Source organism: Arachis ipaensis, chromosome B02, assembly GCF_000816755.2.
Source record: "Arachis ipaensis cultivar K30076 chromosome B02, Araip1.1, whole genome shotgun sequence".
NCBI lineage: Eukaryota > Viridiplantae > Streptophyta > Magnoliopsida > Fabales > Fabaceae > Arachis > Arachis ipaensis.
The window spans coordinates 93,925,841-93,935,349 of NC_029786.2; the positions used below are offsets into that span (position 1 = coordinate 93,925,841).

Consider the following 9,509-nt stretch of genomic DNA (forward strand, 5'->3'; position numbering starts at 1 on the left):
TTTACATGAAAATATTTGTATAGACGTATTAAAACTATAATATAATATTAAAACTGAAGGTAGGTAAACAAATTTTTTTTTTTTTGAAAGAGGAACTCAACACAACAAGTGGAGCATAGAGGATAAGACCATAAAAATACTAACTAAGGAAAACAGCAAACAAACAACAATTATAGTGTTCCTTCTATCATCTCCGGCATTGCCATCAATAACAGAAGGGATCTGCACCTAGCCACTCCTTGTAGCTCAGAAAGGCCATGTTAATAATCTCCTCAACTCCTCTTCCTTTATTCTGAAAAATCCGCCGGTTCCGCTCTAACCATATATTCCAAATTATAGCACAAAAGCACACCATCCATCTCTTACACTCCTCTTTTCTATGTGAAATCTCAGTCCAACTTTGGAAGTGTTCCTTTACCGTACCCAGATAAACCCATCGCAAACCAACATATGAGATCCAAGCACACCAGACGTACAGCCAAGAAACAAATGGTGGTCACATTCAACACCATTGTTACATAAAACACATAAAGCATCTTCTTGGTGAATAACTCCAAACCGACTCAGTCTCTCCTTTGTGCTGATCCTGCCAGTGAGGACAAACCAAACAAATAGCTCCACTTTAGGTGGGACCAGACCTTTTCAAATAGTCCTAGTGAAACTGTAGCTTGATATATCTTCTGGGGCCATTTCCACCTGCAACGCCTGCACAAATGAGTTAGTAGTAAAAACTCATTGTTTATCATATTTCCAAGCAACTCTATCCTCTCTTCCATGTACAAGATTGACTAGTCTCAAAGTGTGGTGAAGTTGGTTGAGTAGCTCCAACTCCCATTGAAATAATTCTCTCCTCCACTGGAAATTTCATATCCAAGCTAACCCATCCCAAAACCCACAATCCCCTATCATTGATCCTCTTTGGTTTGAAACTGAGAAGATCCGTGGATAACGATCTTTTAGAGAACCTCCATCAATCCAGACATCCTCCCAAAATCGAGTCCGTCTCCCGTCACCCACTAATTCCTGTGAGGATAGGAGCTCATTTGGATTCAGGTTGTTACAGGAACATATTATCTTCTTCCACAACGGGCATTCCTCCTTGGAGAACCGCCACCACCATTTAAACAGAAGAGTTGTGTTTCGTATCATAGCATCACCAACTCCCAACCCGCCTAATTTCTTAGGAGCCTGTACCACTTCCCACTTGACATAAGCCAAACCGTTCCTCTCATCCTCTTTACTCCATAGGAATCTTCTCTGTAATGAGATAAGTTTGTCTGCAACAGCTTTTGGCATATTGTACAAGCTCAAATAATACACAGGGAGACTATTCAACACAGATTTGATGAGCACCAACTTATCAGCCTTATTTAGTACCTTAGCCTTCCAGAGACTAAGCTTTTCCTCCACTTTGTCTATTACCGGCTTCCACGTCTTAACCATCCTTGGGTTAGCTCCTAGCGGGATGCCCATATATTTGAGTGGAAGGATGGCTTTCTTACAACCCAACACATTGCACATACGTTGTACCCACTGCTCATCACAATTAATAGGAATCAGGTTTGATTTGTCAAAGTTGATACTTAATCCTGACATCAGCTCAAAGCAGCGGAGCAGTCTTCTGTAATTCTTAATGGTCTCTTCCTCCGGAGGGCGGAATAAGACAGTGTCATCTGCAAACTGTAGATGCGATAGCTCAACATGATCTCTCCTAACCACCAATGGTGATATGCGACCGTTTCTAACAGCCTCTCCAATCATCCTATGTAGGACATCAACAACAAGTACGAACAAGAAAGGCGATAGTGGATCACCTTGTCGCAAGCCCCTTTCCATCTTGAACGGTTTGGACGGTGAGCCATTTATCAATACTGACATAGAGCACGTACTGATGCACTTCATAATCCATCCCCTCCACCTTCGCCTAAATCCCATCTTCTGCAGGACAAGGTCTACAAAGCTCCACTTGACTTTATCATATGCTTTCTGAAAGTCTAGCTTTATGATTGCTGCTTCCTTCTTCCTCTGTTTGATCCACTGCACCGTTTCACATGCGATGAGGGCCCTATCATGAATCTTCCGACCCTTGACAAATGCACTCTGCGTCTCGCCTACTAACCCCGGCATTACTTCTCTCATTCTTCTAACCAGCAACTTCGAGATTACCTTATACACACACCCCACCATGCTTATCGGACGCAGATCTTTGATTTTCTTAGCACCAGTAAACTTGGGGACCAGTGCCACCCAGGTGACATTGGCATCTGGTGGCAACCTGGGAGATTGGAAAAAATCCAGTACCGCTACCGTAAACTCCGGGCCAATTTCATCCCAACACTTCTTGATAAAATTCATGTTGTAACCGTCACTTCCTGGAGCCTTGGACGATTCACAATCCCACACTGCCTCTTTAACCTCCTGAGGTGTCGGTAACATCTCTAAAGCCAAAGCATCCTCCTCACTGATCCTTTCCACTAGGCCATCTCTGAACGCCATCATAGGAGACTTCTCTTGATGATATAAGCGCTTATAAAACTCCATTATAGCAATCTTGATTATGGCTTGATTCCTTATCAATCGTCCATTAATAACCAGGGCATCAATCCTATTATACCTCCTTCTTGCAGAAGCTAAGTTGTGGAAGTATCTCGTGTTTTTATCCATGTCCCTCGCATGCCTCGACCTGGACATCTGCTTCCAATGTAGTTCTTTCCTTACATACCATTTCTCGCAACAAGTAACTAGTGCCCTCCTTCTTGCTTCCATAGTCCCGTCATACGTCCCGTTACTGACCATGTCATCAATCTTCTTGATCTCCTCCTCAAATTTCATAATTTTCTTGTCTGTATTCCCAAAGTTGTCTCTATGCCATCTTACCAGAGGCACTGTCAATGCCTTTAGTTTATCAGTGAATTGTACCTCTCCTATCCCTCGCCATTCCTCCTTGACCATTCTTAGAAAACCTTTATGAGTAAACCACGAATCTAGACATTTGAACGGCCTTGGCCCGTCCCTTAACCTCTTACCTTCTACTAAAATAGGTCAGTGATCTGATAAGCCCCGTGGACCACCTCTCAACCGAGTCTCTGGAAATGCCTCAAGCCACTCCATAGTAACCAGAGCTCTATCAATACGGCTACAGAACTGTCCTTTGAACCATGTAAACTTACGGTCAGTAATCGGCAGGTCCACCAAACCCATGTCATTTATCCAATCCTTGAAGTCTTGAGTCGACAAGGATAAGCTATCTGCACCTCTCCTTTCTTCTACTTGCGCAATCTCATTAAAGTCCCCCAAATAGCAACACGTGCCCGGACATAGGCCTGCCACGTAACTCAGCTCCTCCCAAACAACCAGTTTCTCATCTCTAGTATGAGCACCATAAACCAAGCCGACAGAAACCCTTCAACACATAACCATCGCTCACCTTTATAGCAATTTCGCATTTTAAAGAAACCATCATCACACATTAACAACAACCCACCAGATGCACCCTCAGACCCCACATATTCCCACCCCGCAGCACCATTCCCCCATATTTTTAAAACATCAAACCTTGTTACTAACGGTCTTTTAGTCTCTACCAAACCTAGCATATTCAATTTATGTTTCCTCTTAAGTTCTTTCACCATTCTCAACTTCCCATCACCCCTTAACCCCCTAATATTCCATGAGCTAACAATCATTTTAAATTATTGTTACATACCTTATTGTGATTTTTGGGTCTGCTCCGTCTTGCTTTAGCCTTTTGTTTTGGCAATCTTTTTTTCCGAGCAATTTCTTCATTCTGTTCTTGGAGAATAGCCATAATGTCTTCTTCATCATTCATCAGCATTGCTCCTGATTCTCTCGCTAACTCCAAAGTCTTCTGATTTTCCAATATTTACTCTTTCAAACTTACACGCTCATTACTACTGTCCTTGTCGTCATTGGCATGCCCTTGTTCCCCTTTATACTTGTTACTGTCGCTGTATTCCCCGTCCGTATTCTGAGGCAGCACATTTTTGTTGGAATTTGACTTACATTCCAGGCCTGTGTTCGCCGAGACTGTATTAGCACCACCCAAAATTTGAAGAACCACATCATCACTATGTTCGTCGTCAACCACTATGTTCACGTTCGCATTCTTGTCCCCTGGTACCTTCTCCAATAGCGTCACATCCCCGTCAACTCTACCGGCCTGTTTATCCAGTTTTGCGGCCCATGCTTCCACCGCTTTTGCTCCTCCTCCAGCCTTCCTGTCCCCAACAGCGGCGGTCATCCTCGGCGCACTACCAGCCAGCACAGGGACTACCTCTCCCTGGGTCGTTATCTTCCTCGAGTTTCCTCCCTCATCGAGCTCGTTATTGCATCCTTCATCATCGCTTCTGGCGCCTGCGCACGGCTCCAAAACCACTGCCTCCAATCTCGGCAAGGGGCACCGTGATTCCTCACCTACATCGCAAGCGACTCGCCAGCCTCCCTCTTCTCCTTCAGCCACCGTGTTGTCTTCGACCTCCAATACGACCGGTCTTCCTCGCGGCGCTGGTTGGGAGTCCATCCCAGGATCTGTTCGTTGGACCTGCACAACCCGGCCCGCCCTCTCACGGTCCAACCCAGGATGTCCAACAAAGGCGCCTAGCTGACCATGCATTAGTGAACTTGGGCCTCCTTGGCCCAATACACTTTTTTTGAAATTAGTAACTCTGCTGGCCCGTACATAACTTCCTTTACACATATTAAAATTTTCTCTACTCAACCCATTATGATTATATTCATAGCTCCATGGAATGGTGAGCTCGGAGTCCACCTCAGCACTCTCTTCCAATCCCACAAATTCAGCCAAGCCTTGAATGTCACCATTAACTTGTTGATTCATAACGGGATCTTTTCGATTGAGCTTTAAATGATCATTATTCCATTCATTTAAAATTAATTCTGAATTTACCAATCTATCCTCATCTTCAACCTTCCGCCGTAACCCCTCCATGACTACTACCTCAGCGTTATCTTCATAGGCTATCAACTTTGATTGGCTAGACGGCATTATAGCTGCATCCTCTGAGATTTTAGTTTTGTCTTTTCGGTGAATGCAACCCACAATAGTATCTGCTCCTTTTTCTAATGTACATTGCACACTATAAGTTTCTTGTCCCACCTCTTTTACCGAAACGTCGAAGCCACTGGTGCCTACTGTGATATGGACCCATTCATTGATCACATCCATCGCACACGTATCAATTAGCACACGACCGACACTAAGGGAGGTGCACGATTTAGTCCCTTGATCACACCCAACCACCTCCCCCCATTGGCCTCCTATCTTCTTAAACGTATCCATATTCCATACATGTAACGGAATCCCGAAACACTTTAGCCATACTCTTTGAGATTCACTTCTCTTCGATTCGTCACATCTCCAGACACTATGAAAAATCTGAAGTAGGCTATTCATTTTGAATGTGTATGTCTCTTCAGCGTTCAGTAGGCTATCAAACGTCAAGAGGGCTTTATATGCTCCCATTTTGCAAATCTGAATGACTTGCGGAAAATTCTTAGCAACCATGTCCTGTAAGGAACTAAAGTCAATAGCCTTCGTCGTTCCTCCTATTAGACTTCTCTGCAACCAGTCCAGGTTTTCTTTTGCCACAACAACTTCTAGTTTCTTCGTCCACCTCTTTTCGTTTGGATCTTCGATCTTCTTATCCTTTCTCGCAACCTCAGAACTACTGGCTAGGTGAGTTAGGCCTTCCTCACGTTCCCAGCGCGGCTGGCGGATGCTATCCTTTCGAATGTCACCTCCTGCCTCTATCTTCTTCAACTCCTTAACATCCGACGATCGCCTGTATTTCGCTTCTCCAACAAACACAATCTTGCCTCTGAGTCTCATACGATTCATCTCTGTTATGGCCTTCAACGCTTCTCCCCTCGTACTATATCGTATGAATGCAAAAATTTATATACTTCCACCTTTTTGCTTTCGAGATATGTATATGTAATTTATGCGTCCAGTCCAACTGAATCGTTGAAACAATTCTCTCTTCGAAATGTCCTCTGGGAGATTATCCAAAAAGATCGAGAACGACTTCATTCTCTAATCGATGGTATTCTTCTCGGTTCCAAACTCTAGGATTTTTTATCTGATTCCTAAACCTACCCCTCTCAGTGTTTCCCACCCACGCTCTCTCTCGCGCGCTCTCTCTCTCTCACATTAGATCAATAATGTTTTAGAATAAGGTGAAATATTTTAGATAATTTCCTGTACTAATCACTTGCATGCATGTGGAAGAACATGTACGTTGCATGTATGTCATGTATTCCAAGGTCCAATAACATTATGATTATAGCAGTATGGATGCCTTACCCTTAAAGTATGTCATATCTTAACAACGTGAATCTGTTAAGTCCTTCTGCATCCACAAAACATGATTGTCATGAAACACCTCCCAAGAATTCTCTATAAAGAAAACAACTGCTATAAATACACTTGGACCACATACAAGTAATTCGAGATAATTTGTGACTGATTAATAAGCTTAATATAATATGAACTAGTGCATTTCATTCACTTTAATACACTTGGACTACACACACAATTAAATCTTGTTACCGCGTAAATCTTTTACACAGTAGGTTGACTCACCACAGCATTTTCTGGTTTTCTTGGTTGTTGAAAGAGCAAAATATTGGGTTTTCAAAGTACTCTTTTTAGTGTTCTTATGTAAAATGTGGTAATTTGCTTAGGCTTAGTTTTTTATGAATCAAATGATGCTCAATTTTGTTGTTTTCATGTTTTCTTTTTGTGCTTGTAGCTTCGGGGGGCTCTCAGGCGCGGGAGAATGCTCCATTGAAAGATGGTTCAAGCATCAATCAGCTTTTTAGTATTAAAGGAGCTGCTCAAGAATCAGTGAGTTAACCAATTTTATGCCTTCTTTGTAGGGTTGTTGTGATGGTTGGAAATTTGGGTTAAATTTTCATTATGGATGCACAAAATTATCTCAATTAGATTTAATAAATAAAGAATGATTAGCACCACAATTTCATTCACTTATTTAAATTTGAAAACAAGGAGTTCAAGAATGAATGAAAGGCAAGTATAGTTGTTCTAGACAAAATTTCTAATTCTTCATGTTGTTGTTGACAAAATCTTCCAAATCTGACCACAATTTCACATGTATTTTCACCAAAAATTTAATTTTCATGAATTGATAGATAGCATAAATTAGTTTGATATAGACATCCAATCGTGTATTTATCGATTGCCATATCATCAAAAGTAACTATTTTCAAACACACTATCTCAAAAGTCATCTAAAGCACATGAATTTGATTGGATGACCATGTAAAACTCTTTATCCAAAGGTATATATATTTTTTTAACAATCTTGGAAGCTATTTGAACTTGTTTCTACCTTTGTAAACTCTCTCCTCGTCCGGAGGGTGAACTATGATGGAATAGGTTGTTGCCTCCATGCAACCCTGTAATCTTGAGGTCACAGTCTGATGGTAGCCTCGTCTATTATGCTTCCATTCACACATTCTTGAAAATGTAGTTGAACAGGTTGAAAACAAATTAAGTTTGAATTTGTCTATAATGTACTAAGGCGAAAGTTTTTGTCTGCTGAAAATTTATTGCTTTATTTAGGTGTACTTGGTAGTTAACATTGTGAAATGATGAGACAACTTTACGTGCACTGATTTTTTTGTACTTATTCTTTCTATTTATGTTGTGCAGAATAAATGGAAGATTCGACTTCAACTTACAAAACTTGTCACTTGGCCTCCATTGGTTTGGGGTGTAGTTTGTCGTGCCGCTGCTTTTGGTACTACATCTTAGTTTAATAGTATTATGTTGAAATGTTGCTAGTATTGTTCTCAATTTCATTTTCCTTATTACTGAGTTTCTTCATCCCTAGGTATTCGAGCAACGAGTATGTTTACAGTGTTATTTCTAAGTTAATCTGAAACTAATATTGCACATTATAGTATTTATATTAATACTGAACATGTTAAGTAACAACAACAGGGAATGCTTCCATTATTGATCATCTCCATATTACATCAGTAGAATTATAATTTGTTGGTAGTATGCTAGAGGTGATATATTAACTAAAACAATCAAGAATATCCATGAGTTTGTTTCTCACTTTTTCTTTTCTTTCTCTTTTGCTTTCTTTCTTTCTATATCTATTGTTGAATTGTATGGATTAATAATTAAAATGTGCATTGCATGTGCACAATTTACTTATGAGCACGATTTAGCTAACATAACATTTAACGTGTAACAACACATGGCTGATTAACATAATTGCCAAAAGTAGGATATAGCTATTAAAGACAAGATTCAATGAAATTCAAATGTGCATGCAAAGCATAATTTAGGTGGTTGGAAGACTGTATCCAACTTAGGTAAAAGTTACTGGCTTAGTAAAATAAGCTAGCACTACAATGTGGCACATGAATGTTCAAAGGAGATAGATACCATCAAGTACATTAAACATGTTCAAAGGGCATAGATACCATTAATGTTTCTGATCTAATGAGGTTTCTGCATCAATCTTGTGTCTGAGCAGGAAATTTCCATTGGACTATTGAGGATGTTGCTAAATCAATTGTGTGCATGTTGATGTCTGCCCTGTTTCTAACAGGATATACTCAGGTAATAACTTTTGTTATTTGAGTTTTACACTTTACTAGCCTGCTAGTACATGAATGGAAGTTTCAGACCAATATAACCTTGATTTTGCTGTTGTTTTCCTTTTTAGAATATAAATGATTGGTATGACCGACGAATTCCTTCTGGGGCTATATCTGAGAACGAGGTGCGTATTATATTTTATGTTTTTCAGTTGCCATTTGGTCAGCAATATTTCTTTTCTCACTTGAAATTCCGTAGGTTATCACTCAAATATGAGTGCTGCTACTAGGAGGTCTTGGCTTGGCAGGTCTAATAGACGTATGGGTAGGTACTGCTGCAGTGCTTCTGATATGGGAACAGTGGTGGGAAAAGGACTATCTTTATATAACTGTATATGATTAAAAAAAGGAGTCTTTGGTTGAGGTTGGTGTGTTAAGAAATAACAACATAGCCCCTTCGGTTTGTTAACATGAGCTTGAATTTTCTCGACGCGATGCAACTACTATGTTCCGAAGATTTCCTCCACTGTTTTGTTATAGTATTAAGAATAATCTGGAGCCGAAATACAATTACTTTGTGGTGGAGATGGGGAGAGATTTGAAGGAGCTGAAGGAGTTTCCACAATATTTCTCATTTAGCTTAGAGAACAGAATTAAGCCGAGGCATAAACGCTGCATAGAAATGGGGGTGTGTTTCCCTCTTCCTGTGTTGTTAAAGATGACTGAAACGAGCTTTCAAAATAGGTTAGATGTGTGTATAAATTCTTCAACACCCTTGAAAAAATCTCCTCTCTGGTGTGATGCTTGTGATATTCAAGTATAGAGAAAAAAATGAACAACAACTGCATTGTGTATTTACATTGCTTTTGATGAATCTCTTAGTTTATATTATA

General features: G+C 40.5%; 1 long non-coding RNA gene across 2 annotated transcripts; it reads left to right on the forward strand.

Annotated features, from left to right (window-relative positions):
- LOC110268996 lies at window positions 6,658-9,509 on the forward strand. 2 transcript variants are annotated; one of them, XR_002357830.1, is made up of 5 exons: window positions 6,658-6,886; window positions 7,715-7,802; window positions 8,553-8,638; window positions 8,745-8,801; window positions 8,876-9,509. It is a non-coding gene; the product is annotated as an uncharacterized LOC110268996 (long non-coding RNA). The 2 variants fall into 2 exon arrangements; XR_002357829.1 differs by lacking the exons at window positions 6,658-6,886; window positions 7,715-7,802 and having other exon boundaries at window positions 8,334-8,638.